Below are 27,413 nucleotides of genomic sequence, written 5' to 3'. Positions count from 1 at the left end.
CCCCCAGCGCAGAACGTTGCCATGATGCCAATCTAAGGTGGGCTCATGGAGCCGCAGCCAAGGAAGACCAAGCAGAATAGGGTGAGAAATACCTGCTAGAACGTAAAACGTAATCCTCTCTTTGTGCAGCGCCCCTACCTGCAACTCTACTTCATGAATAACTAGAGTAACCGTCTCCAGCAGGGGCCGACCGTCTACGGAGGCGAGAACTTGCGGTATTTCCAAGGCCCTCAAGGGAACAGAAAGCTTATTAACCTCCTCTAGCCTAATAAAATTCCCGGCGGCACCCGAGTCCACATAGGCCACCAGAGAAGCCCGCTTCCCACCAACATGCAAGAGGACAGACAGAGTGAGAGGAAGAGAGGTATCATCTACACCTAGGGAGGCCTCTCTTACCTGGCCTAGGCGGAGAAGTTTTCCGGACGTTCTGGACAAGTTCAGATGAGATGGGAACCGCTACCACAGTAGAAACACTGACCGTGGAGGCTCCTCTCCCTACGACGCTGGTCTGAGAGCTTCAGGCGATCCACCTGCATCGGTTTGGGCGTCGGGGGTGAAGGGAGACTCCTGGGTCGTGGACTGGGTGGCCTGCGGGCAGAAGAAAAAGGACGAGAAACCCTTCTCTCCCTAGCGCGTTCTTGAAAGCGGAGGTCAATTCGCGTAGCTAAGGAGATCAAAACCTCCAGAGCTGTGGGGGTGTCACGACCTGCGAGCTCGTCCTTTATACGACTAGAGAGACCTCGCCAGAAAGCACCCACCAGGGCCTCATTATTCCAACCTAAGTCTGAAGAAAGAGTCCTAAACTGGATCGCATACTGGCCTACAGTTAAAGAACCTTGACATAAGTTAAATAGAGCCTCAGTGGTGGAGGCTAAACGGCCTGGTTCGTCAAAAACTCGACGAAACGTATCCAGAAAAACGGAAAGCTGCGTAACTACTGGATCATCACATTCCCAGAGCGGATTGACCCAAGCCAAAGTGTCCCCCTCCAGATGAGAAATGATGAAGGCCACTGTTGTGAGTTCATTTTCCCCTTCACTACTGAGGCCCGAGGAACTCCCTCTTCTGGTAAAGAAAGGTAGTGAGCCTGATTATCAAACACCTGAGGCTGATGATGATGATGACTGGCTGAGTGGAGTTACTGACTGGATATAAGGCTGCCGACGCCCTTCTGCCCTGCGGGTGATTTCTCTGTGGGATCCTTGGAGACCAGTCTGAATTCCTGCTCCTCTAAAGCTAAGTTTGCTGCTCGGCTTTTTGCATTGGTTCTTTGACTTTGTTTTGCTTTGTTTTTCTGGATTTCTGCCATTCCCTGCTGGGGTGTGCTGAATTCCTTTAGCTCTGTCTTCTGAAAATACCTGAGTGCTGATTTAGTTTTTGAAGCCTAGCTGCTTCAGGGCCTTTTTCATATCAGTTTGTTGGCTTTTGTCTTTGATAGGGTTTTGGCAGATTGCAGACAGCAGCCTTCCTGTCCTTTCCTATCTAGGTAGTTTTGGGCCCCGTCTTTGCTCAGTCTATCTTTCTGTCTGTGTTAGTGTTTTCATCTTGCTTCACCGTCATTATTTGTTGGGGGCTGCCTATTGCTTTGGGGTCTGCTCTGGGGCAGTTTAGATTTCCCCTTTCTTTCTTTAGGCCTATTTAATTCTCCAGCTGTGATCGAGGGGTCTAGGGCATCGTAGGAACCCCCCACGGCTACTGCTAGTTGTGTTGATAGGTTCAGGGGTCTGCAATCTGATAGTTGCCAACTTCTCTGTTTTTCTGGACTTAGCTTGTATTTCTGTTTTTGCCTCCTACGGTGACTCATTCATAACAGAATCACCCGCCATACCGCAGATCCTAGGGTACTCAATAGCAGGAAAGAATTGTAAAAAAAAAAAAAAAAAGTGTGTATATTTTTTCCTCTATATCTCTGAGGCTGTAGGGGGAATTTTTTTTTTTCTCTCAATGGAGATAAAGCAATTGTCTGATCGTGCGGAGCAGCTCACTGCGGAAGTGCGGGGAATTTCCGCCTACCTTGCTCATTCACATGCTGCCGAACCAAAGATTCCTACACCTGATGTATTTTTTGGGGATCGGTCTAAATTTTTGAATTTCAAAAATAATTGTAAATTATTTTTTGCCTTGAAGCCTAACTCGTCAGGGAGCTCCGCGCAGCAGGTTAAAATTGTCATCTCTTTGCTGCGTGGCGATCCCCAGGATTGGGCATTTTCTTTGAAACCAGATGATCCTATTCTGACTAATGTGAATGCATTTTTTCAGGCCTTGGGGTTGTTGTATGACGAACCTAATGCCATTGATCAGGCTGAAAAGACCCTGCTGGCATTGAACCAGGGTCCTGATTCTGCAGAATTGTACTGTCAAAAACGCCGAAAGTGGGCAGTACTTACTACCTGGAATGATAATGCCTTGGCTGCTCTCTTTCGGAAGGGGTTGTCAGAAGCCATAAAAGATACTTTGGTGGGATTTCCTGTTCCCTCTGGTCTTGACGATTCTATGTCATTAGCCATTCAGGTTGATCAGCGTTTGCGCGAACGCAAAGCTGCACGAGAGGTGTTGCCACCTGTTGAACAAATGTCTGAACCTATGCAATGTGATGGAGTTTTTTCCAGAGAGCAGCGTCAGGAGTTCAGAAGGCGTAATAAGTTGTGTTTTTTCTGTGGAGATGCCTTGCATATTATTTCTGTCTGTCCTAAACGAGAGAAACGCTGTGCACACACGTTTTCTGTTGGGGGTGTTCAACCTAAGTTTCTTCTGGCAATTACTCTGATCTGCTCCCTGTCCACATTTTCCGCCAAGGCTTGTGTGGATTCGGGAGCAGCTCTAAACCTAATGGACTTGGATTTTGCTAAACGTTGTGGATTTCCGATGACACCTCTGCAGACGCCTATCCCTTTGAGGGGGATTGATGCTACTCCTTTGGCTAAAAATAAACCTCAGTTTTGGACCCAGGTGGTCATGCCGGTCACCCCAGACCATCAAGAAAATTGCAGATTTTTGGTGTTGCATAATCTGCATGATACTATTGTTCTGGGGTTTCCCTGGTTACAAATTCATAATCCAGTTTTGGATTGGAAATCTGTGTCTGTGGTGAGTTGGGGTTATCGGTGTGCCTTTAGTGAGGCTCCGGTGTTTTCCACCTCTCCTCAGTCGCATGATGTTCCTGATTATTTGGCGGACTTTTATGATGTATTTAGTGGGAATGAGTCTGCGTCTCTGCCTCCTCATAGGAGTTATGACTGTGCAATTGAACTGAGCCCGGGGTGTAAATTTCCCAAGGGTCGGCTCTTCAATTTATCTGTACCCGAGCACGAGGCTATGCGATCCTATATTAAGGAGGCATTGGAGAAGGGTCATATTAGACCATCCTCGTCACCCTTAGGTGCCGGTTTTTTTTTTGTAGCCAAAAAGGATGGATCATTAAGACCTTGTATTGATTATCGTGCCCTCAACAAAATTACTGTTAAATATGAGTATCCGTTACCCCTGATTTCTGATCTATTCTCCAGAGTTAAAGGTGCTTGCTGGTTTACCAAGCTTGACCTCAGGGGGGCGTATAATCTTATTCGCATTAAGCATGGGGATGAATGGAAGACGGCGTTTAATACTCCAGAGGGACATTTTGAGTACCTGGTGATGCCTTTTGGGCTCACTAATGCCCCTTCTGTCTTCCAGTGCTTCATGAACGATATTTTCCGAGATTTTGTCGATAAATTTTTGATTATCTATCTAGATGATATTTTGATCTTCTCCAAGGATTGGGATTCTCATGTGGAACATATTCGGACTGTGTTCCGGATCTTGAGGGAGAATTCCCTGTATGTCAAAGGATCTAAATGCCTTTTTGGAGTACAGAGGATTTCTTTTTTGGGATTTATTTTGTCCCCATCAACTATTGAAATGGACCCGGCCAAGGTACAGGCCATTTACGATTGGGTTCATCCCACTTCTTTGAAGGCCCTCCAGAAGTTTTTGGGTTTTGCTAATTTTTATCGGAAATTTATAGCAAAATTTTCTAGTATTGCCAAGCCATTGACTGATTTGACTAAGAAGGGTGCTGATGTGTTAAATTGGTCTCCGGAGGCTGTTTCTTCCTTTCAGGAGCTGAAGCGAAGATTCACCTCCGCCCCGGTTTTGCGGCAACCTGATGTCTCACTTCCATTCCAGGTAGAGGTGGATGCTTCTGAGATTGGTGCAGGAGCTGTTTTGTCCCAAAAGGATCCTGTAACATCTAAAATGAATCCCTGTGCTTTCTTTTCCCGAAAGTTCTCTCCATCGGAACGTAACTATGATGTGGGGAATAGGGAACTGTTGGCCATGAAATGGGCATTTGAGGAGTGGAGACATTGGTTGGAGGGAGCTAAGCATCAAGTCGTGGTCCTCACTGACCACAAGAATTTGATTTACCTAGAGTCGGCTAAGCGCTTGAACCCTAGACAGGCTAGGTGGGCCTTGTTTTTACACGTTTTGATTTTGTGGTTTCTTTTCTTCCTGGAACGAAAAATGTCAAGGCAGACGCCCTCTCTAGGAGCTTCTTTGCTGATTCTCCTGTGGTGACCATGCCTGCTACCATCTTAGGCGAAGGGGTAGTTCTTTCTGCCATCTCACCCGATTTGAGACGTGCTCTGGAAGAGTTCCAGGAGGACAAACCTGAGCGTTGTCCCAGTGGAAAGTTGTATGTTCCTGACCAGTGGAAGAAGAGAGTGATGTCTGAAGTTCATTGCTCTGCTTTGGCTGGTCATCCAGGTATTTTTGGTACTAGAGATCTGGTGAGTCGGTTTTTTTGGTGGCCCTCCTTGTCTCGTGATGTCAGGAATTTTGTGCAGTCCTGTGGGACGTGCTCCCGGTCTAAATCGTGTTCTCGCTCTAGTGGGTTGTTGATGCCTTTGCCTGTCCCCAAGAGGCCATGGACCCATATTTCAATGGATTTCATCTCTGATATGCCTGTCTCTCAAAGGATGACTGTTATTTGGGTGATTTGTGATAGGTTCTCTAAGATGGTTCATCTTGTACCACTCCCTAAGTTGCCGTCTTCCTCTGAGTTGGTGCCCCTGTTTTTACAACAGGTGGTTTGTTTGCACGGGATTCCTGAGAACATTGTATCTGTCAGAGGAGTCCAGTTTGTGTCTAGATTTTGGAGAACTTTCTGTTCCAGGCTGGGAATTCAGTTGTCCTTCACCTCTGCTTTTCACCCTCAGACCAATGGGCAGACAGAGAGAACAAACCAGACCTTGGAGTCATATTTGAGATGTTTTATTTCTGCTGATCAGGATGATTGGGTTTCATTTTTGCCCTTGGCCGAATTTGCTTTAAACAATAGAGCTAGTTCTGCCACTTTGATGTCACCTTTTTTTTGTAACTTTGGGTTTCATCCTCGATTTTCTTCAGGGCAGGTGGAGCCCTCTGCCTGCCCAGGTGTTGACACGGTGGTGGAGAGAATGCACCAGATCTGGCACCAAGTGGTGGATAAGTTATCTCTCTCCCAGGAAAAGGCCCAGCGGTTTTCCAACCGACATAGGACCATTGGTCCCCAGTTTAAGGTTGGTGATATGGTGTGGTTATCATCAAAAAATATTGCTATGAAGGTGGCTTCTCCTAAGTTTAAGCCTAGATTTATTGGACCTTACAAGATTGTGGAGATTATTAATCTGGTCTCTTTTCGTTTGGCTCTTCCTGTCACATTTAAAATCCATAATGTGTTCCATAAATCTTTGTTGAAGAGGTTTGTTGAACCTGTTGTTCCGGGGGTGGCACCTCCAGACCCTGTATTGGTTGAAGGTAACATGGAATATGAGGTAGAGAATGTACTGGATTCCCGTCTGGCTAGACGGAGACTCCAGTATTTGGTTAAGTGGAAGGGTTATGGTCAGGAGGATAATTCCTGGGTCTCTGCCTCTGATATTCATGCCAAAAGATTGGTGCGTGCCTTTCATCGGGCTCACCCTGATCGCCCTGGTGGCGTAGTTGAGGGTTCGGTGACCCCTCCTCAAGGGGGAGGTACTGTTGTGAGTTCATTTTCCCCTTCACTACTGAGGCCCGAGGAACTCCCTCTTCTGGTAAAGAAAGGTAGTGAGCCTGATTATCAAACACCTGAGGCTGATGATGATGACTGGCTGAGTGGAGTTACTGACTGGATATAAGGCTGCCGACGCCCTTCTGCCCTGTGGGTGATTTCTCTGTGGGATCCTTGGAGACCAGTCTGAATTCCTGCTCCTCTAAAGCTAAGTTTGCTGCTCGGCTTTTTGCATTGGTTCTTTGACTTTGTTTTGCTTTGTTTTTCTGGATTTCTGCCATTCCATGCTGGGGTGTGCTGAATTCCTTTAGCTCTGTCTTCTGAAAATACCTGAGTGCTGATTTAGTTTTTGAAGCCTAGCTGCTTCAGGGCCTTTTTCATATCAGCTTGTTGGCTTTTGTCTTTGATAGGGTTTTGGCAGATTGCAGACAGCAGCCTTCCTGTCCTTTTCTATCTAGGTAGTTTTGGGCCCCGTCTTTGCTCAGTCTATCTTTCTGTGTGTGTTAGTGTTTTCATCTTGCTTCACCGTCATTATTTGTTGGGGGCTGCCTATTGCTTTGGGGTCTGCTCTGGGGCAGTTTAGATTTCCCCTTTCTTTCTTTAGGCCTATTTAATTCTCCGGCTGTGATCGAGGGGTCTAGGGCATCGTAGGAACCCCCCACGGCTACTGCTAGTTGTGTTGATAGGTTCAGGGGTCTGCAATCTGATAGTCGCCAACTTCTCTGTTTTTCTGGACTTAGCTTGTATTTCTGTTTTTGCCTCCTACGGTGACTCATTCATAACAGGCCACTTTGGCTCGGTCGGTGGGATACTGCTGGGGCAGTATTCAAAATGGAGACGGCACTGATTTAAAAACCCCCGGCATAACTTGCCGTCTCCGCTATATCGAGGTGGTTTGGCCAACCGGGGACCAGGATGGGAACCCGCGGCTGGGGAAGCAGATGCGGCCGAGTGCAAAGCGAGCAACCGACCGTCCACCGAAGCCATGTAGCTGAGGATATGCGACTGGGTGTCTCGCTGCTGCGCCAATTCCTGTTGCAGGCCAGCCAACTGGACGGCGTTGCCGGGGTCAGAGGACTGGAGGGCGGACAGACGTGAGTCCATAGTTTTCATGAAGGACATCATGCACGTCTGATTCTCCCGAAGGAAGACTAACTCCTTCTGAGCGGCCGTGGCTCCAGCGGGGTCCATAGCCTGATTATGCTGTTACGGTTAGAGGAAAATAAAGAGGTACCTGAAAGTGGACCCTCTGGGTCACGGCTCCAGAGCCCCCGGGGGCGAGTGCCCAGGTGAGGACCACCCCCTATACAGGGAGTGTTAGGGACAGGCCACCAGGGGATAGAGCCGCAACAGCTGGAACCAAAGGGACGACTGAGGCAAATAGAAGGAAGGTACTGACGTGGACAATAAGCGAGGCACCGGGCAATGCAGGGGCCCAGTGGGGTACAGGACTGGAGAGCCAGGGGAGCACAGGACCGGAGGCTGAAAGGTAAGGAGCACAGATGAATAAGGAGAAGGACGGCAGGTAACCGAAACGGGAAGGAGAACGCAGGGAGCAGGACAGAGGGAAGAAAGCCTCAGGGAGACTGGGAGGGCAGAGCACTGGAAAGAAAGACCGGGGAAGGCAGGCAGCGAACAGCACTAACATACACAGACAGAGAACAAGAGGGGGCCTGAGACAGTGAGCACCGCAGCAGACAGCGCCACCAGCGCCGGGCATATGTAGCGGTGGGCGCCGCCATCTTGGGGGCGGAGCTAGCGTGTCACATGATTCAGGAGGCCGCGCGCTGTGTGCTGGTACCCGTCGTTGAGGGAGCCGGAGGCCAGGCGCGGGGGCGTGCTGAAGAGCAGGAGCGCGCCGGACCGAGCGCGCAGCAAGGTAAGCAGGAGCAGGGACTAGCGCCGTGACACTCCCCCCAATGCTGAACCCAAAAAATAAAAAAACAAGGTTAAAAAAAGGAAGTAAAGGAAGTTTAACACAAGTTAAATAATATCGAGACCAACAAAAGAAACTGACTGACGGATGAACAAAGAAGTAACTAAGCAGGTATGTTAAATAGTTTTTGGTTTATTAAATACAGTTATATATTACAATTATGCATTTTTGTTATTTCAATTCTAAATATTGCCAAATTATGTTTTTTTCTTGAAGTGACACGCCACCCGAGTTATGCTAATTTTTTTGGCGAATTTTGACACACCAAGTTCAAAAGGTTGCTCATCAGTGGCCTAGCCTTTGCTGGTTATTAATTATAGGGGAGACTCCACATAATTTTTTGGGAGGATCCCTAATTTTAATAACCAATAAAGGCTAAGTATACAGATGTGAGATGATATTAATAGCCTGGGAAGCTCCATGTGAATTACCTCGTTCCCAGGTTATAAACATCTGCCCCCAGCTGTCCACTTTCCCTCAGCTGGTTTATACAATTTCAAGGGATCCCATGCTATTTTTTTCAGACATTTATTAATTAAATACATGCACAGTAAGCTACACACGCAAAGCACTGATTATATATGTTATTGACATCTTTATGTCTATCTATTCTACAGTATGTGTATATATCTATTCTATCTATTCTATTCTGTTGAGTCACGCTGTGATTTTACTGTACGTGGCTGTTGAAATGTCAGGTTTTCAAAGACATGGGTGTGTAAAAATCGGACAGAACTTGCATGGTCCATGTGTCATGTGATTTTTTTTTTTAATAGGACCCATTGACTTGCACTGACGAGTCTCACCCGAGGTATGAGAACAATCGCAGAATGCTGCGATTTTTTTCTCAGTCTAATTTCAGCTGAGAAAAAGATCACAGATGAGCAGGGATTCATAGATTAACATTGGTCAGAGCCATGGCTGGCAATTGTGGCAGGTAGACAAGGCAGCTGCCTGGGGCCCCCACCCACAAATGGGGTCCCCTGTGTCTGCAGCCCCTTTATGAATTGCCAGAGGTTTTACAGCATTACTTACAGTGAATAACGCTGTGCTTCCTCTGCAGTCCTTGATTGTTTCTCCCAAACACCCTCCTTTTCCCTCTCTCTCCCTTGTAATGTAAGGTTAGAAGATGAGATTGAGGGGGATGGACACTGCACAGCAGAGGTCAGACCTGGGGCAGGACATGTCTGCAGCCCTGTGTGTGTTCCCTCTTCCTCCTCATGGCTGCTCCTACATTACTGTCCTGAGATCTGCACAAGTAACAACAGGACCTGGTAAGTATACATATATATGTATATCTGTGTATGTACATGGGTAGTATACAGTGTGTGTGCTTGTATATGTGTATATAGTATGTGTGTGCATATATATATATATATATAAATCTCAAAGTGTGTATGTATGTGTGTATGTATGTATGTAAGTATGTGTGTGTGTATGTCCGGGATAGGCATCCGCACCGTCGCAGCTACAGCCACAAAATTTGGCACGGTCACACGTCTGGACCCCGAGAGCGTCCTAAGCCATGTTGTGAGGCAAAATTTTAACCCCGCGCTTTCCAATTCACCAAACAATTTTGCCCCCATCTACATAATGGGGAAAAAGAGTGTGTGTCAAGCCCTGCCCCTCATTATGATACCATAATGCCCCTATTTGCATACTGGGGAAACAGTGTGTGCGTATCAAGCCCCGCCCTTCATTATGATGTCACAATGGTTGCCATGGCGACGCTGATGTCATCATAGGTTGCAAGCCCTCCCGCCGCTCATTATGATGTCATAATGGTTGACTATGGGATGGAGGATGTGTGATGGGTATATGGGCACTGGACTATGGGATGGAGGATATGTATGATGGGTATATGGCCATGGGACTATGGGATGGAGGATGTGTGATAAGTATATGGGCACGGGACTATGGGATGGAGGATATGTATGATGGGTATATGGGCATGGGACTATGGGATGGAGAATATGTATGATGGGTATATGGGCATGGGACTATGGGATGGAGGATATGTATGATGGGTATATGGGCATGGGACTATGGGATGGAGGATGTATGATGGGTATATGGGCACGGGACTATGGGATGGAGGATATGTATGATGGGTATATGGGCATGGGACTATGGGATGAAGGACGTGTGGTGGGTATATGGGCACTCGACTATGGGATGGAGGATATGTATGATGGGTATATGGGCATGGGACTATGGGATGGACGATATGTATGATGGGTATATGGGCATGGGACTATGGGATGGAGGATATGTATGATGGGTATATGGGCACGGGCCTATGGGATGGAGGATATGTATGATGGGTATATGGGCACGGGACTATGGGATGGAGGATGTGTGATGGGTATATGGGCATGGGACTATGGGATGGAGGATATGTATGATGGGTATATGGGCACGGACTATGGGATGGAGGATATGTATGATGGGTATATGGGCATGGGACTATGGGATGGAGGATATGTATGATGGGTATATGGGCATGGGACTATGGGATGGAGGATGTGTGATGGGTATATGGGCACGGGACTATGGGATGGAGGATAATTATAATTTGTTATAACTAACCACAGTTAGTTACTATGCCCGGGCAGCGCCAGGCTCTCCAGCTAGTATATATATATGCATGTACATACAGTATATATTATGTGTGTCTGTGTATATTATATATGTATACTGTATGTGTGCAGTATATTCTGAAATACAGTGGGGCAAAAAAGTATTTAGTCAGTCAGCAATAGTGCAAGTTCCACCACTTAAAAAGATGAGAGGCGTCTGTAATTTACATCATAGGTAGACCTCAACTATGGGAGACAAACTGAGAAAAAAAAATCCAGAGAATCACATTGTCTGTTTTTTTTTCCTTTTATTTGCATATTATGGTGGAAAATAAGTATTTGGTCAGAAACAAAATTTCATCTCAATACTTTGTGATATATCCTTTGTTGGCAATGACAGAGGTCAAACGTTTTCTGTAAGTCTTCACAAGGTTGCCACACACTGTTGTTGGTATGTTGGCCCATTCCTCCATGCAGATCTCCTCTAGAGCAGTGATGTTTTTGGCTTTTCGCTTGGCAACACGGACTTTCAACTCCCTCCAAAGGTTTTCTATAGGGTTGAGATCTGGAGACTGGCTAGGCCACTCCAGGACCTTGAAATGCTTCTTACGAAGCCACTCCTTCGTTGCCCTGGCGGTGTGCTTTGGATCATTGTCATGTTGAAAGACCCAGCCACGTTTCATCATCAATGCCCTTGCTGATGGAAGGAGGTTTGCACTCAAAATCTCACGATACATGGCCCCATTCATTCTTTCATGTACCCGGATCAGTCGTCCTGGCCCCTTTGCAGAGAAACAGCCCCAAAGCATGATGTTTCCACCACCATGCTTTACAGTAGGTATGGTGTTTGATGGATGCAACTCAGTATTCTTTTTCCTCCAAACACGACAAGTTGTGTTTCTACCAAACAGTTCCAGTTTGGTTTCATCAGACCATAGGACATTCTCCCAAAACTCCTCTGGATCATCCAAATGCTCTCTAGCAAACTTCAGACGGGCCCGGACATGTACAGGCTTAAGCAGTGGGACATGTCTGGCACTGCAGGATCTGAGTCCATGGTGGCATAGTGTGTTACTTATGGTAGGCCTTGTTACATTGGTCCCAGCTCTCTGCAGTTCATTCACTAGGTCCCCCCGCGTGGTTCTGGGATTTTTGCTCACCGTTCTTGTGATCATTCTGACCCCACGGAGTGGGATTTTGCGTGGAGCACCAGATCGAGGGAGATTATCATTGGTCTTGTATGTCTTCCATTTTCTAATTATTGCTCCCACAGTTGATTTCTTCACTCCAAGCTGGTTGGCTATTGCAGATTCAGTCTTCCCAGCCTGGTGCAGGGCTACAATTTTGTTTCTGGTGTCCTTTGACAGCTCTTTGGTCTTCACCATAGTGGAGTTTGGAGTCAGACTGTTTGAGGGTGTGCACAGGTGTCTTTTTATACTGATAACAAGTTTAAACAGGTGCCATTACTACAGGTAATGAGTGGAGGAAAGAGGAGACTCTTAAAGAAGAAGTTACAGGTCTGTGAGAGCCAGAAATCTTGATTGCTTGTTTCTGACCAAATACTTATTTTCCACCATAATATGCAAATAAAAGGAAAAAAAACCAGACAATGTGATTTTCTGGATTTTTTTTTCTCAGTTTGTCTCCCATAGTTGAGGTCTACCTATGATGTAAATTACAGACGCCTCTCATCTTTTTAAGTGGTGGAACTTGCACTATTGCTGACTGACTAAATACTTTTTTGCCCCACTGTATATGTATAAAGTTTATATGTATGTGAGCATACTGTATATAATCTGAATGTTTCTGTGTATATACCTTATATTTGTCCTTGTACACACTGTATGTGTTTGTATACTGTATATACACAATATGCAGTGTATGTTTCTATATTTATAAAGTATATATGATGTGTGTACATGTATAGTGTATATCTGGGTATATGTGCTGCATATATGGTTCTGTAATTGTAGTGCCCCCATAATAGGGATCAGCAATTTATGTCTAATGCATGTGTTTTACTTTAGTGCATGTTCACACTGTCTTTCTTTACTGCACCTGGTGGATTCTGCCTGAATCCCCAATAGAGCCATCAATTGCAACTATAGGAATGGAGTTCACATGAATTCCACATGTGATGTTTTTTTTTCTGAACGTGTTCTTGTGTTCCAACAGCCACAGAAAAGTAGACACTTTTAGATGAAATAATAGAAACAGACTCTGTGGGTATGTGCACACAATCAGTAATCGCTGCGGGTTGGACGCTGGGTACTTGTGCAGCATCCAGATGTTACTGCATAATGGATGGGATCTCAAGAAATCCCATGTCCACTTTGCGTCCACAGACGCCCACGGCTCACCCGCAGAGACGGACATGCGGCGCGTCTTTCCAGATCGCAACATGTCTATTTATGTTGCGGAGATGCGATAAATTTCACCCGTACCATGTATTGGACGCAGTGAATCCACACGGTTCAGTGATCACATGTGGAGTCACCTGCGTTCAATAGCCGGCAGCGGACATGTGCTGCTTCCAAAGTACTGCCAATTACTGACCGTGTGCGCCCGGCCTAAGAATATAAATCAGTCAATTTCAGAAAAATACAAATTCATTTGATCTCTGCCTGTATCCGTGCAGTCTGTGGCCCCATTGGGGATTTACGTGACTCCTATTTTAGGGGGATTCAGGCAGAGCCCCCGGACGCACATCAGAAATGCAGTGTGAACAGGGCTTAATATCCTATTGTATGAAATAGTGCAGTCTACTATACTATTCCACAATGTCCCAGTGCAGCAGCCAGACACGGACAGCGGCCCGACACGGACATGGGCCAGACACAGACAGCGGCCAGAAGACATTTTTTTTTATCAATGTGTTGCTGTCATCTTTCAGCAGCGTTTTTTCCCTATTCAAATGAATGGGACACAAAAATGCAAGGGAAAAGGCTGCAAAAACGCTGAATATTTCCTGTCAATGTAATAAACTGCAAGTACTGAAGATGTCGCCACGGTTCCGAGACAGACCAAGAGTTAAAGGTTTATTTACAGGGATTTTCTCTCCACGGAGGGAGGAGCAGAAGGGGGTTAAAAGTGACAGTGTAAAACAGTAAAGCAGCACAATGGAACTGAAGAAAGCAATAAAACAGTAATGCAGTGCTGAAACAGTTAAACTAAGATAATTATAACTTATCAGTCCGGGGAAAGCTTGATTGAAGAGTCTACTTCTCCTACATTGGCACCGACAACAGCGGCACTTGCAGTCTCTAAAGTCTCTACTCTGAATGAAGTTGGGGCCTCCAGGGGTTAAAGCAAGAAGCAGGCAGATGATGCAAACCTGAGTCTCCCCTGCTCTAAGTCTCTGTATACCACACCTGTCTCTCCGCAGGAACGATGCTACGCACATTGTGAAGTCTCTTTACTACACTCATGGGCTCCGGCTTGTTACTGTGGTCGCTGGGACTGTGCGCTCGTGTCACTGTCTCTGCACTGTCAGGGGGGAAGTCTCCTCGAGTCATGGAGGCTGCCGAGTCCACGTACTCACATACGGCACTCTCAACGCCTCGTCCTTCAGTCTCAGTCCCTTGAAGGGGGTTCTCTCTCTTTGGGAGCGCAGTGCTGCGGCCTGCTCTCTGTCCCGCATGCTCTGCTCTCTGTCTGGCGCACTCTGCTTTAACGTCCTCACCCTGCACAGCTTTCTGTCCACCGCCCCTTTCCTTTGGTCACTGCCCCCCATGGTCACATGGTTCAGTCGGTCCAGGCCAGAAAGTCTTCCCCCGGCAACCCTGCTGTCTGGCTAGGTGGTTTCGGTCACGGAGCAGGAGAGGTAACCCCTTCTAGGCTCTTCTTCCTCTTCACCCCCATACACCAATGCTGTAGATCAATCTGCAGTAAAAATGGTGCATGTGAATTTGGCGCCCCTGAGGCTCAGTTGCCACAGAGGTACTGCACCTTCTCCTAAGGTGTAGTGCCCCACCATCCTGGTAAGTTGGGAGCTCCTTTCCACACTCCAACACCTGCATCCCACACACAGGATAGTTCAGCACTGATCACATTGCCGCTCATGCTTAGAGGGTAGCAGAGCACCTCTGGTGATTCCTTGCTTCGTAACACGAGATGTGCTGGGAGGTGGGTGGAGTTGAGATCCATATAAAAGAGTGGGAAAGTTTAGAAGTTGAGTTGAGTTGAGTTCAGTTCAGTTAAGTTCAGTTCAGTCCCTTAGAAGTCAGTCTGGGGTGAGTCCCAGAGGAGTGAGAAGGACAGTCAGTCAGGAGAGTCTGAGGACGAGTCCGAGGAGAGAAGGAGTGCTGCAGCTGCCTCAGTGACCTGAGCCAGCTGGCACGGGAAAGAGAAGAGAAGGAAAACGTAGAACTGCAACCTAAGCTTCCATAAGAAAGAGAAGGAACAGCACAGAACGAAGGAGTAGGAGAACAGAGAGGAGGAGTGGGTTGGATAGGAACCCTGCCTATAGGTTCTCAGCGCAAGGCCGGGGCCCGGTCCCCGAGGTTGTATGGACACTTATGGTTCTGCAGCAGACACCGGTGGAGTAGTTGGCTGTAAATGCACTACTCCCATCAAAGACTTGGGACACAACAGCGACACGGATAGAGAGCTGGGATCCAGGAGGTCCCTGATCAGGCTACAGCTGTCTGTCATACAAGTAGAGTTGTTAGGAACATCTGACAGGAGGAACTTCAGGGAACCACGGTACTGGAGTTCTTCACACTAAAAGGCGCAATAGAGGAGTCGTTCAGGAAAGGCACATGTTGGTGGAGTGTTGTAGAGGAGAGCCCTGACTTGCCTGGGAGGTTGATTGAGTCTCTGCCCTGGAGGACAAGGCACGGAGGCAGGCACCAGTGTGCACCACGAACTGTGAGTAAAGCTTTGAAACTGCAAGCTCTGGTGTCCTCCATTTATTCGTCACTAACACCTTCAGCGCTGATACATCTGGGTACCAGCATCCACACCGCCCTGCACCTATCCTCATTCATAGCGCCTGCACTGCCCTGGGACTACAGCTCCACCTGTGGGGAGCTACACCATCTTTGCTGCATCACACCATCAGTCCCAGTGGAACTGCAAGCAGCGTTGGCTTAACATCTTCCTTGCCAAACACCACGGGTGGCGTCACGAACTTTCCATATAAACTACATTACAAACATCATCCGCCATTGATATTGGGCGCCCAGGGCCACTGACCGGGTCACCGCTGCTGTGACACATCTCCCCCTGACACTGGCCCGGTACCGAGTACCCCACGGCCCTGGGACGGGGGCGACCCATGAACAGACACTACAGGGGTTTTCTGATAATGTAAACATAATTAGCATGAAATTATAAATCCACCTCTGCTCCAGCACCGATACTCCAGGGATCTCTGCCAGTCTCAACACTGGGCTGCAGAGGTCTTGTGGCTCCAGGGGTCTCTGCCAGTCTTAGCACTGGACTGCAGTGCTCTTGTGGCTTCGGGGGTCTTCGTCAGTCTTAGCATTAGGCTGCAGGGGTCTTCTGACTTCACCTTATAGAATAGCTGCAAAGTGAATAATAACCATCAGGGACCCCGAACCATCGGCCACGGAGTCAGAGGGGATTTAGCAGAGTTGTTTGGGCGACATGTAGGACTTTTTTTAATCGCTTTTTATCCTGCTGTTTGTGAGGTAGGATGTAGAAAAAGACGGCAATTCTGCTGTTTTCTATTATGTGACTGTACAGCCCCCTTCGCATGACCTATCATGTTTTTCACAGATGCCGCGTGTCCCTTATTTGTCCTACGGTGCTGAACTCATGTCCGGGTTCTCCAAGCAGCACAGATTACAAGGGCTAATACAAGTCTATGGGTTCGTGTAAACATGCCGTACGTGTGCCTTCCGTGTGCTGTACGTTTGACGTCCTTGTTTAACATGGAAAGTATAAGAGAAGCTTTGTAATTTCTTTTCCATTATCCATACCGGAAAAACAGGGATGGCACATGGACGGCACACTCACTGAAAACACTGGTGACACCAATATCGGTGTAACATGTACGTGTTTTATATGGCCATGGGGGCCCCACTTTGAATTTTGCCTAGGGCCCCAATTTGTCTAAAACCGGCCCTGGTCAGAGCGCAGTACGATTTTTTATTGGATTACACTCGTCTGTTTTCACGCAGATGAGTGTAATCCCTAGAAGTGAAAATATAGCAAAATAGCAAATATAAAAGCATCTTTAAATTTACACCAAATTCATCAAACATCATGCACCATTTTCATGACTGTGATACAAAATCTGCCAGATCAAAAAGAAAGATAATTAAAAAAAATGGAACAGAATAAGAAAACCGATCAATCGGGGCCATAAAGTTATTTTTTATATTGAAAAATCTGATTTGAATGTCACTTTCTGAGGATAATTTTAAGTAGATAGTTCAGTTCAGCCTTGATAGGAAATTGCACAGATTTCCCCCAACTTAAAAAAAAAGTTCCAAAACTGCTAAGTAATAAGATGCCTGTACGTCTGCAGCTTCGGAAATACATAACACCTAAGTAAAATTGAACATTCCTACCAAAGTATCTCCCTTGGCTGCAAAATTTCCAAAATATTTGCATTGAAATAACCGGCGTTCCTCTAAGTTTGTTATCTGTAGGGTTAGAAAAAAAAGATATCTGGTTTCTGGCAACCGAGACAGCGAGATCCCAGGATGTCACCGTGAATCTGCATCCTCTGTAAGAAAAGTAAAACTGTCATTCTCCACTAAAATGGGCTCATTCTCCTGAATGTCCAGTGGAATGTAGTCAGCAGCCGCGTGATTCATGCTGATATCCATCATATTTATATAACCCCGCATTGCTCTCCATATTGGCAATTTTTTTTTTGTCAAGGCATACCAGTTGTTGATTAGAAACAATTACTTTAATCACAAGACGCCTTCAGGGTGTTGAGATGTCTCTTATAATTCGAGAGTCGATTTGCCGGCTTGGAACTTGGCTCCATCTGAGAATATTCGCCTGCAATGATTTCATTCTGCAAAAAAAAAAACCAAACAGCTAAAACAAAGATTTTTCTTCCAACTCTTAAAAAAAGGGAAGTGGGCAAAAAAGTTAGTGAAAAAAACAATTCCACATCTGATTTTTTGATGATTCATCATACAGACATTGCAGGGTTAATTGAAAAAATAGTAAATTATCCCCTATCCGTAGAGATCCTAAAAAAAGGGGCACTGGAACCCGGTTACCAGGCGCTGCATAGCCTCGTCTTGAATGGAGCAGAGGTAGCCATACTCAACCTCTGCTCCATTCATTGTCTAATTTGGCTACTGGAAATGACAGCTGTACTTGACAATTAGTGGAAGTCAAGGATTAGCAGCTACATTAACAATGGGGTATTCCAGAGCCACATTTTTGGGATCACTGGTCATCCTGGAAGTCGAACATCAAGCGATCAGTATGTTAGGATCTGTATGCTATGGACAGGGAATAATTTTTGAATTTGGGAAAAACTCTTATTGTATCGTATCCAGAAACAGAGCCACACCTGTTCACCGGTTGTGTCTGGTATTGCAGTCGGTTCAACTGAAATGAAAGGAGCTGAGCTGCAATAACAGACGCAAGCTGTGGACAGGAGTGGCGCTGTTTTTTGAAGAAAATAGAACTGAGTATATATAACATAGATTTGAAATAGTGTAAACAATTAAATTAGTGATTGTTCACCGAATCACCTTATAATTAGAGTTGAGCGATACCGTCCGATACTTCAAAGTATCGGATCGGAATGGATCGGCCGATCTTTAAAAAAAGTATCGGTATCGCCGATTCCGATACCGGAAGTCCCATTCAAGTCTATGGGACTTCCGGTATCAGAATAAGAAAAACCCTGTTTTTGCCTTGTACAGCCTCTCTGGGGTCTGTACGGGCCTTTCGGGGGGCTGTGCCGGCCTGCCAGGGGGTCTGTGCAGGCTCCGGTGGTCTGTGCCGGCCTGCCGGGGGGCTGTGCCGGCCTGCCGGTGGTCTGTGCAGGCTCCGGTGGGCTGTGCCGGCCTGCCGGGGGGCTGTGCAGGCTCCGGTGGGCTGTGCCGGCCTGCCGGGGGGCTGTGCCGGCCTGCCGGTGGTCTGTGCAGGCTCCGGGGGGCTGTGCCGGCCTGCCGGTGGTCTGTGCAGGCTTCGGGGGTCTGTGCAGGCATCGTCCGATGGGACTACAAGTCCCATCTGGCGATGCCTGCTACCATGACAGTGATTGACACATTAGCCAATGATGGGACAGTAGTAGTCCCATCATCCGGCTAATGTGTTAAATGTTAAAAAAAAAAAAAAAAAATACTACATACATACTACATACATAATACATGCATGCTACATACATACTACATGCTACATACATACTACATGCATGCTACATACATACTACATGCTACATACATACTACATATATACTACATGCATGCTACATACATACTACATGCTACATACATACTACATATATACTACATACATACTACATACATGCTACATACATACTACATACATACTACATACATACTACATGCATGCTACATGCATGCTACATACATACTACATACATACTACATACATACTACATACATGCTACATACATACTACATACATGCTACATACATACTACATGCTACATACATACTACATGCATGCTACATACATACTACATGCTACATACATACTACATATATACTACATGCATGCTACATACATACTACATGCTACATACATACTACATATATACTACATACATACTACATACATGCTACATACATACTGCATGCTACATACATACTACATACATACTACATGCATGCTACATGCATGCTACATGCATACTACATACATACTACATACATACTACATACATACTACATGCATGCTACATGCATGCTACATACATACTACATACATACTACATGCTACATACATACTACATATATACTACATGCATGCTACATACATACTACATGCTACATACATACCACATACATACTACATACATGCTACATGCTACATACATACTACATATATACTACATGCATGCTACATACATACTACATATATACTACATGCATGCTACATACATACTGCATGCTACATGCATGCTACATACATACTACATGCTACATGCATGCTACATACATACTACATACATACTACATGCTACATACATACCACATATATACTACATACATACAATACATTCATACAATACATACATAGACATACAGTACATATAACATAGAGTAACATACTTACCAATACTTTTCACATTGTTCCCCGAAGCCATTGTCTTTTCCGGAATAAATAATAACATAACAAACCACAAAAATACTCACCCACGATCCGAAGCAGTCCACGAGTGTGTCCCACGATGATCTTGGGTAGAGAACGGCAGCATCAGATGATGCTGCCGTTCTCTACGGGCTGCAGGAATCCAATGACGGAAGGTAGGTATCCTTCCGCACTGTATTCCTCCGCCACTTAAAAAAAAAAAGTCCCTAGTCTCACTTTATGCCATTGCTGTGTGGGAAATTCCCACACAGCAATGGCATAAAGTGAGACTAGGGACTTTTTTTTTTTTAAGTGGCGGAGGAATACAGTGCGGAAGAATACCTACCTTCCGTCATTGGATTCCTGCAGCCCGTAGAGAACGGCAGCATCAGCTGATGCTGCAGTTCTCTTCCCAAGATCGTCGTGGGACACACTCGTGGACCGCTTCGGATCGTGGGTGAGTATTTTTGTGGTTTGTTATGTTAATATTTATTCCGGAAAAGACAATGGCTTCGCGGAACAATGTGACAAGTATTGGTAAGTATGTTACTCTATGTTATATGTACTGTATGTCTATGTATGTATTGTATGAATGTATTGTATGTAGTATGTATGTAGTATGTATGTAGCATGCATGTAGCATGCAGTATGTATGTAGCATGCATGTAGTATATATGTAGTATGTATGTAGCATGCATGTAGTATATATGTAGCATGTATGTAGCATGTAGCATGTATGTAGTATGTATGTGGTATGTATGTAGCATGTAGTATGTATGTAGCATGCATGTAGTATATATGTAGTATGTATGTAGCATGTAGTATGTATGTAGTATGTATGTAGTATGTATGTGGTATGTATGTAGCATGTAGTATGTATGTAGCATGCATGTAGTATATATGTAGTATGTATGTAGCATGTAGTATGTATGTAGTATGTATGTAGTATGTATGTGGTATGTATGTAGCATGCATGTAGTATGTATGTATGTAGCATGCATGTAGTATGTATGTAGTATGTATGTAGTATGTATGTAGCATGCCGTATGTATGTAGCATGTATGTAGCATGTATGTAGTATATATGTAGTATGTATGTAGCATGTAGTATGTATGTAGCATGTAGTATGTATGTAGCATGCATGTAGTATATATGTAGTATGTATGTAGCATGTAGTATGTATGTAGCATGCATGTAGTATATATGTAGTATGTATGTAGCATGCATGTAGTATGTATGTAGCATGCATGTAGTATGTATGTAGTATGTAGTATTTTTTTTTTTTTTTAACATTTAACACATTAGCCGGATGATGGGACTACTACTGTCCCATCATTGGCTAATGTGTCAATCACTGTCATGGTAGCAGGCATCGCCAGATGGGACTTGTAGTCCCATCGGACGATGCTTGCACAGACCCCCGGACATCAGCACAGCCCCCCGGCAGGCCGGCACAGCCCCCCGGCAGGCCGGTACAGACCCCCACAGGGTGCACAGACCACCAGCAGGCCGGCACAGCCCCCCGGCAGGCCGGTACAGACCCCCACAGGGTGCACAGACCACCGGCAGGCCGGCACAGCCCCCCGGCAGGCCGGTACAGACCCCCACAGGGTGCACAGACCACCGGCAGGCCGGCACAGCCCCTCGGCAGGCCGGTACAGACCCCGGGCAGTCCACACAGCCCCCCGGCAGGCCGGCAGAGACCCCCGGAAGGCCCGAAATGACGGCGCATCATGATGCGCACACACCGCGCATCATGATGACGTCAGGCTGTCAATCAACTTTGAACTTCCGATTCCGATGCCGAATTCCGATATTGAAAAAATATCGAAAGTCGGTATCGGAATTCCGATACAGCAAGTATCGGCCGATACCCGATACTTGCGGTATCGGAATGCTCAACACTACTTATAATATATGTTATATATGTAAAGGGTTGTAAAGTTTTGTTAACCCCTTAAGTTACGTCCCGGTTACTGTATTTATATTTCATTCCTGTTTAAAAAGGTTTTGCTTATCCCGTGTGCATAGTTATGTATAGAGTACACATGTGTCTGAGCAATGTTGTAAATCTATGTAATATATATATATATATATAAATGTATATATATAGTACAGACAAAATGTTTGCATACACCTTCTCATTCAAAGAGTTTTCTTTATTTTCATGACTTTGAAAATTGTAGATTCACTCTGACGGCATCAAACCTATGAATTAACACATGTGGAATTATATAATTAACAAAAAAGTGTGAAACAACTGAAAGTATGTCTTATATTCTAGGTTCTTCAAAGTAGCCACCTTTTGCTTTGATTACTGCTTTGCACACTCTTGACATTCTCTTGATGAGCTTCAAGAGGTAGTCACCGGAAATGGTCTTCCAACAGTCTTGAAGGAGTTCCCAGAGATGCTTAGCACTTGTTGGCCCTTTTGCCTTCACTCTGCGGTCCAGCTCACCCCAAACCATCTCGATTGGGTTCATGTCTGGTGATTGTGAAGGCCAGTGTCATGATCCAGGTTGGATATGACAGAGATAAAGCACAAGTAACCTTTTTTTTCCTTTGGCTGTGTGCCAAGGATTGGTTTTTGCCCCGGTGGCCATTAGGATTATTGCACTGTGGTGTCTTTTGTTCTAAATTTGCCCCCAGGTGGTGGTGAGCGTCATTGCACTTGGTTACTTTAGTTTTGTGCACGTAATTATAAAACAGGTGTGATTGCTCTATAAAAGAGTGTCAGGTGTGGTAATCACTGTTGATGATAAGTCTTCAGTTGCAAGCAAGCCTGAGTGGAGAATGGAGCTGAAGGAGAGTCCCGGGCAGCTCAGTGAGAGTCCTGGAGTGGCAGCTATGGTGTTTGCGATGAGGGTTGGCATGGCTTGGTGGAGTTGCAGCTATGGTGTCAGCGAGGAGTTCTTGCATGGCTTGGTAGAGTGGCAGCTATGGTGTAGAGCTGCACTCAGGATGCTGGAATCGGTTGCTGAAAGCTGGACTCAAGATGCTGGACTCTTTTGCTGGAAAGCTGGAGTCATATGCTGGACTCTGTTTCTGGACAGCTGCACGCAGGTGGTGGACTCTGTTTGCTCCAAGGCTGCACTATGGTGTTGGATCCGGTCGGTGGAAACGATGCACGCAGGTGGTGGGCTCTGTTGCTGGGAGCGTAAGCAACAGAGCAAAGCTAAGTGGTGTTCCACTGTTTTGTCTCTTTTCCTTATGTGCGTTTAGTGCAATGGTGGGATTAGTTTCTGCACCATCCACTTCACTAGTGAGAGTTTAGGTGGAGGGCGAGCTAGGGTTTAAAGGTATCCTGAGCGGCACCTGGTGTGGAACCGGCCTAGGGAACATTAGGAGTGTAGAGACACTGACTCAGGGGAGTGCAGGAGGTCTCCACTTCCCTATTCCCTATCGCAGGGCCACCATTGTTATTGTTACCCAGATTTTTCCTTTTATTGTTTAAATTTGCCTTACTGGAGGCGAGGTTTCCAGTCGTACGTGTATTTCCAAAATTCGCCTGTTGGAGGTGGCGTATCCAGCTGCACGTTTTATTATTTAAATTCGCCCAACTGGAGACGGTGTATCCAGGGTCATGCGTGTCATCTGAATCCGCCCTGCTGGGGGCGCTGTGTCCAGCCACGCGTGACCGTGTCAGCCAGGTCATCTGGCATAGCACCCCATCACTCTCCTTCTTGGTCAAATAGCCCTGACATAGCCTGGAGGTGTTTTTGGGGTCATTGTCCTGTTGAAAAATAATTGATGGTCCAACTAAACGCAAATCGGATGGAAAAGCATGCCGCTGCAAGATGCTGTGGTAGCCATGCTGGTTCAGTATGCCTTCAATTTTGAATAAATCCTCAACAGTGTCACCAGCAAAGCACCCCCACACCATCACACCTCCTCCATGCTTCACGGTGGGAACCAGGCATGTAGAGTCCATCCGTTCACCTTTTCTGCGTCCCACAAAGACACGGTGGTTGAAACAAAAGATCTCAAATTTGGACTCATCAGACCAAAGCACAGATTTCCACTGGTCTAATGTCCATTCGTTGTGTTCTTTAGCCCAAACAAATCTCTTCTGCTTGTTGCCTGTCCTTAGCAGTGGTTTCCTAGCAGCTATTTTACCATGAAGGCCTGCTGAACAAAATCTCCTCTTAACAGTTGTTGTAGAGATGTGTCTGCTGCTAGAACTCTGTGTTGCATTGACCTGGTCCCTAATCTGAGCTGCTGTTAACCTGCGATTTCTGAGGCTGGTGACTCGGATGAACTTATCCTCCGCTGCAGAGGTGACTCTTGGTCTTCCTTTCCTGGGGTGGTCCTCATGTGAGCCAGTTTCTTTGTAGCGCTTGATGGTTTTTGCCACTGCACTTGGGAACACTTTCAAAGTTTTCCCAATTTTTCAGACTGATTGACCTTCATTTCTTAAAGTAATGATGGCCACTCATGTTTCCTTACTTAGCTGCTTTTCTCTTGCCATAATACAAATTCTAACAGTCTATTCAGTAGGGCTATCAGCTGTGTATCCACCAGACTTCTGCACAACACAACTGATGGTCCCAACCCCATTTATAAGGCAAGAAATCCCACTTATTAAATCTGACAGGGCACACCTGTGAAGTGAAAACCATTTCCAGTGACTACCTCTTGAAGCTCATCAAGAGAATGCCAAGAGTGTGCAAAGCAGTAATCAACACAAAAGGTGGTTACTTTGAAGAACCTAGAATATAAGACTTTTTTCAGTTGTTTCACACTTTTTTTTATTAATTATATCATTCCACATGTGTTAATTCATAGTTTTGATGCCTTCAGAGTGAATCTACAACTTTTTTGGAATGAAAATAAAGAAAACTCTTTGAATGAGAAGGTGTGTCCAAACTTTTGGTCTGTACTGTATACATATATATATATATGTAATGTCATGATATTGGTAGGGTGAGTGCAGTACCCAGGTTTGGCCACAATATGGGGGTTCAGTTTAGTGTAGGGAGTAGTGTAAATAGTTAAGATAGGAGGGGCATGGTGGATAAAGTAGTAGGACTTTCTTATAGCTGTCAGTTGGGGCCAGGGCACCCATGAGCTCAGGTGGGCTGGCTAGCCCTTGGGCCACATCGTGCCACTCAACATTCTGCAAGCTTAAAGCCCAGCCCTATAGTGTTCGTGGACATGATTACACCAGAGGCAGCAACAACAACAGTGCTAGCGGTGCAGTATAAGTGGGACTGCAGGGAAGACTAAGCTGTACAGGCAGGTCGCTCATCATGTGTCAGCTTATTGGGAGGGCTGATGCCCTCAGAACCGGGGCAAAACGGCTGAGAGAGTCGCCTAACGAAGTAAGGCTGAACAGTGAGGACACTGTAGGATTGAAAGGCACGGTCCGTCCTGGAAGTGGGCTTAGTGAAACCTGATGTTGATGCTGGAAAGAATACGAATATGCTGTGTACCAGAATCAGTAAAGTTACCTATTTGAAAGTTGAAATGGACTGTGGCTCATTTTGTACTATACCAGACCGAGGAAGCCTCCAGAAATGGACAGAGGCCCTGACAGTGCCGGTGAAGAAGCCACAGGTATGCACAGCTATGGACAGTATGTGTATGTGATGGGAGGGCAGGGCGCGCTAACACAAATGCTATCCACCATGACTACCACCCTGTACTTCCCTTACATATACATTATATATATACATATACATTATAACTTTGGGCACAAACAGATTTTGGTCGGCTGAGCACTCATATATAGATTGGTATCTGAGCAAATTTATTATTTATTTATATAGTACCTGAATATTCCACAGCACTGTTCTTTGAAGTAATTGGCCTGATCGTCAGCTCGAAGCTCCGTGGTTGGGGCCTGTACTCTTGGGTTGAGTAGAGAATGAAAAGTGTCAAAGAGACGTTTAGGGTTATTGGACAGCAAACTCTATGTGGGCTTTCATATGTCTTACACTGAGGAGAGGATTCCATCGGGCCACTCTGCCATAAAGGGCCGACTGATGGAGGGCTGCAGTGATAGTTGACTTTACGGAACTTTCTCCCATCTCCCTACTGCATCTCTGGAGCTCAGCCACAGTGATCTTGGGGTTCTTCTTTACCTCTCTCACCAAGGCTCTTCTCCAACAATTGCTCAGTTTGGATGGACGGCCAGGTCTAGGAAGAGTTCTGGTGGTCCCAAACGTCTTCCATTTAAGGATTATGGTGGCCACTGTGCTCTTAGGAACCTTGAGTACAGCAGACATTCTTTTGAAATCTTGGCCAGATCTGTACCTTGCCACAATTCTGTCTCTGAGCTCCTTGGCCAGTTCCTTTGACCTCATGATTCTCATTTGGTCTGACATGCACTGTGAGCTGTGAGGTCTTATTATAGACAGGTGTGTGCCTTTACAAATCAAGTCCTATCAGTTTAATTAAACACAGCTGGACTCCAAAGAAGGAGTAGAACCATCTCAAGGAGGATGGCAAGGAAATGGACGGCATGTGACTTAAACATGAGTGTCTGAGCAAAGCGTCTGAATACTTATGACCATGTGATATTTCAGTTTTTCTTTTTTAATAAATTTGAAAAAATTTCTAAATTTCTGTTTTTTTTCAGTCAAGATGAGGGGCAGAGTGTACATTAATGAGAAAAAAATGAATTTTTTTGAATTTACCATATGGCTGCAATGAAACAAAGAGTGAAAAATGTAAAGGGTTCTGAATACTTTTCGTACCCACTTTACATCTCTGCCATGGATCGAATTATAATCATAACTCTGCTACATTGACAAATTCAGCTCTGCTATATCTTTGACAAAAAAACCCAACCCTAACCAATTGTCCATTATGCTATTTATGTCAGGGCTTCAAAAGACAAGTTTGTAGAACATGTAGGATGCTCAGAATGTTGCATACAGGAAAGATGTATATCTTTGTACCGTGTTAGCCAGTAGATAGAAAAATATTCAGGATTGAGAGTCCTCAGTAGTTGATACCTTTTAATGGCTAACTGAAAAGATGGTAACACATTGCAAGCTTTCGAGACTACTCAGGTCTCTTCATCAGGCTAGACTAATAAAAAATCTGAAGTCACATATTTATGCACAATACAGCCTAGAAAAAATGCAATAGATAAGACAAGTGACGTGAAGCAGAACTATCAATATGGGAGAGAGAGAAACATAAATATAAACATTGGACCAGTTCATAGATAAGGAGTCCGGATGTTTTATGGTCCTCTGATTGGGGTCTAGTTCTTAATCCTGAATATTTTTCAGAATGTTGCACAATTTATACTATTATCCACTAGGTGGTGATGTTGCTACTCTTGTGATTGAAGGATTTCTTCTCATTGGATCGGCTCTGCACCAGTAGTGCTGTATGTAAAAAGAGAAATAATATTAATAGAAATGTTTTTTCTGCTGATTTCCTATGCCTTCGGCCTAGCTTTGAAAAATATGAAAATATATTATGTCCTGGAGCTGGTTAATTGATATTATCTCTATACTAAATTTTATACTGAAGAATTTTGACTAAGTGGCAAAGTGTATGAAATTAATGTAAAAAAAAATCTAGATTTTTTTTCTGCGTTATCTATTAAAGTAACAGTTTTAAAGAATACAACTCAACATTTGATGCAATCTGTCCACAACAATGTATCATC

This window comes from Dendrobates tinctorius, unplaced genomic scaffold, assembly GCF_039654945.1.
Source record: "Dendrobates tinctorius isolate UK_male_01 unplaced genomic scaffold, ASM3965494v1 ptg000086l, whole genome shotgun sequence".
Lineage (NCBI taxonomy): Eukaryota > Metazoa > Chordata > Amphibia > Anura > Dendrobatidae > Dendrobates > Dendrobates tinctorius.
Note: the sequence above shows the minus strand (reverse complement) of the source record.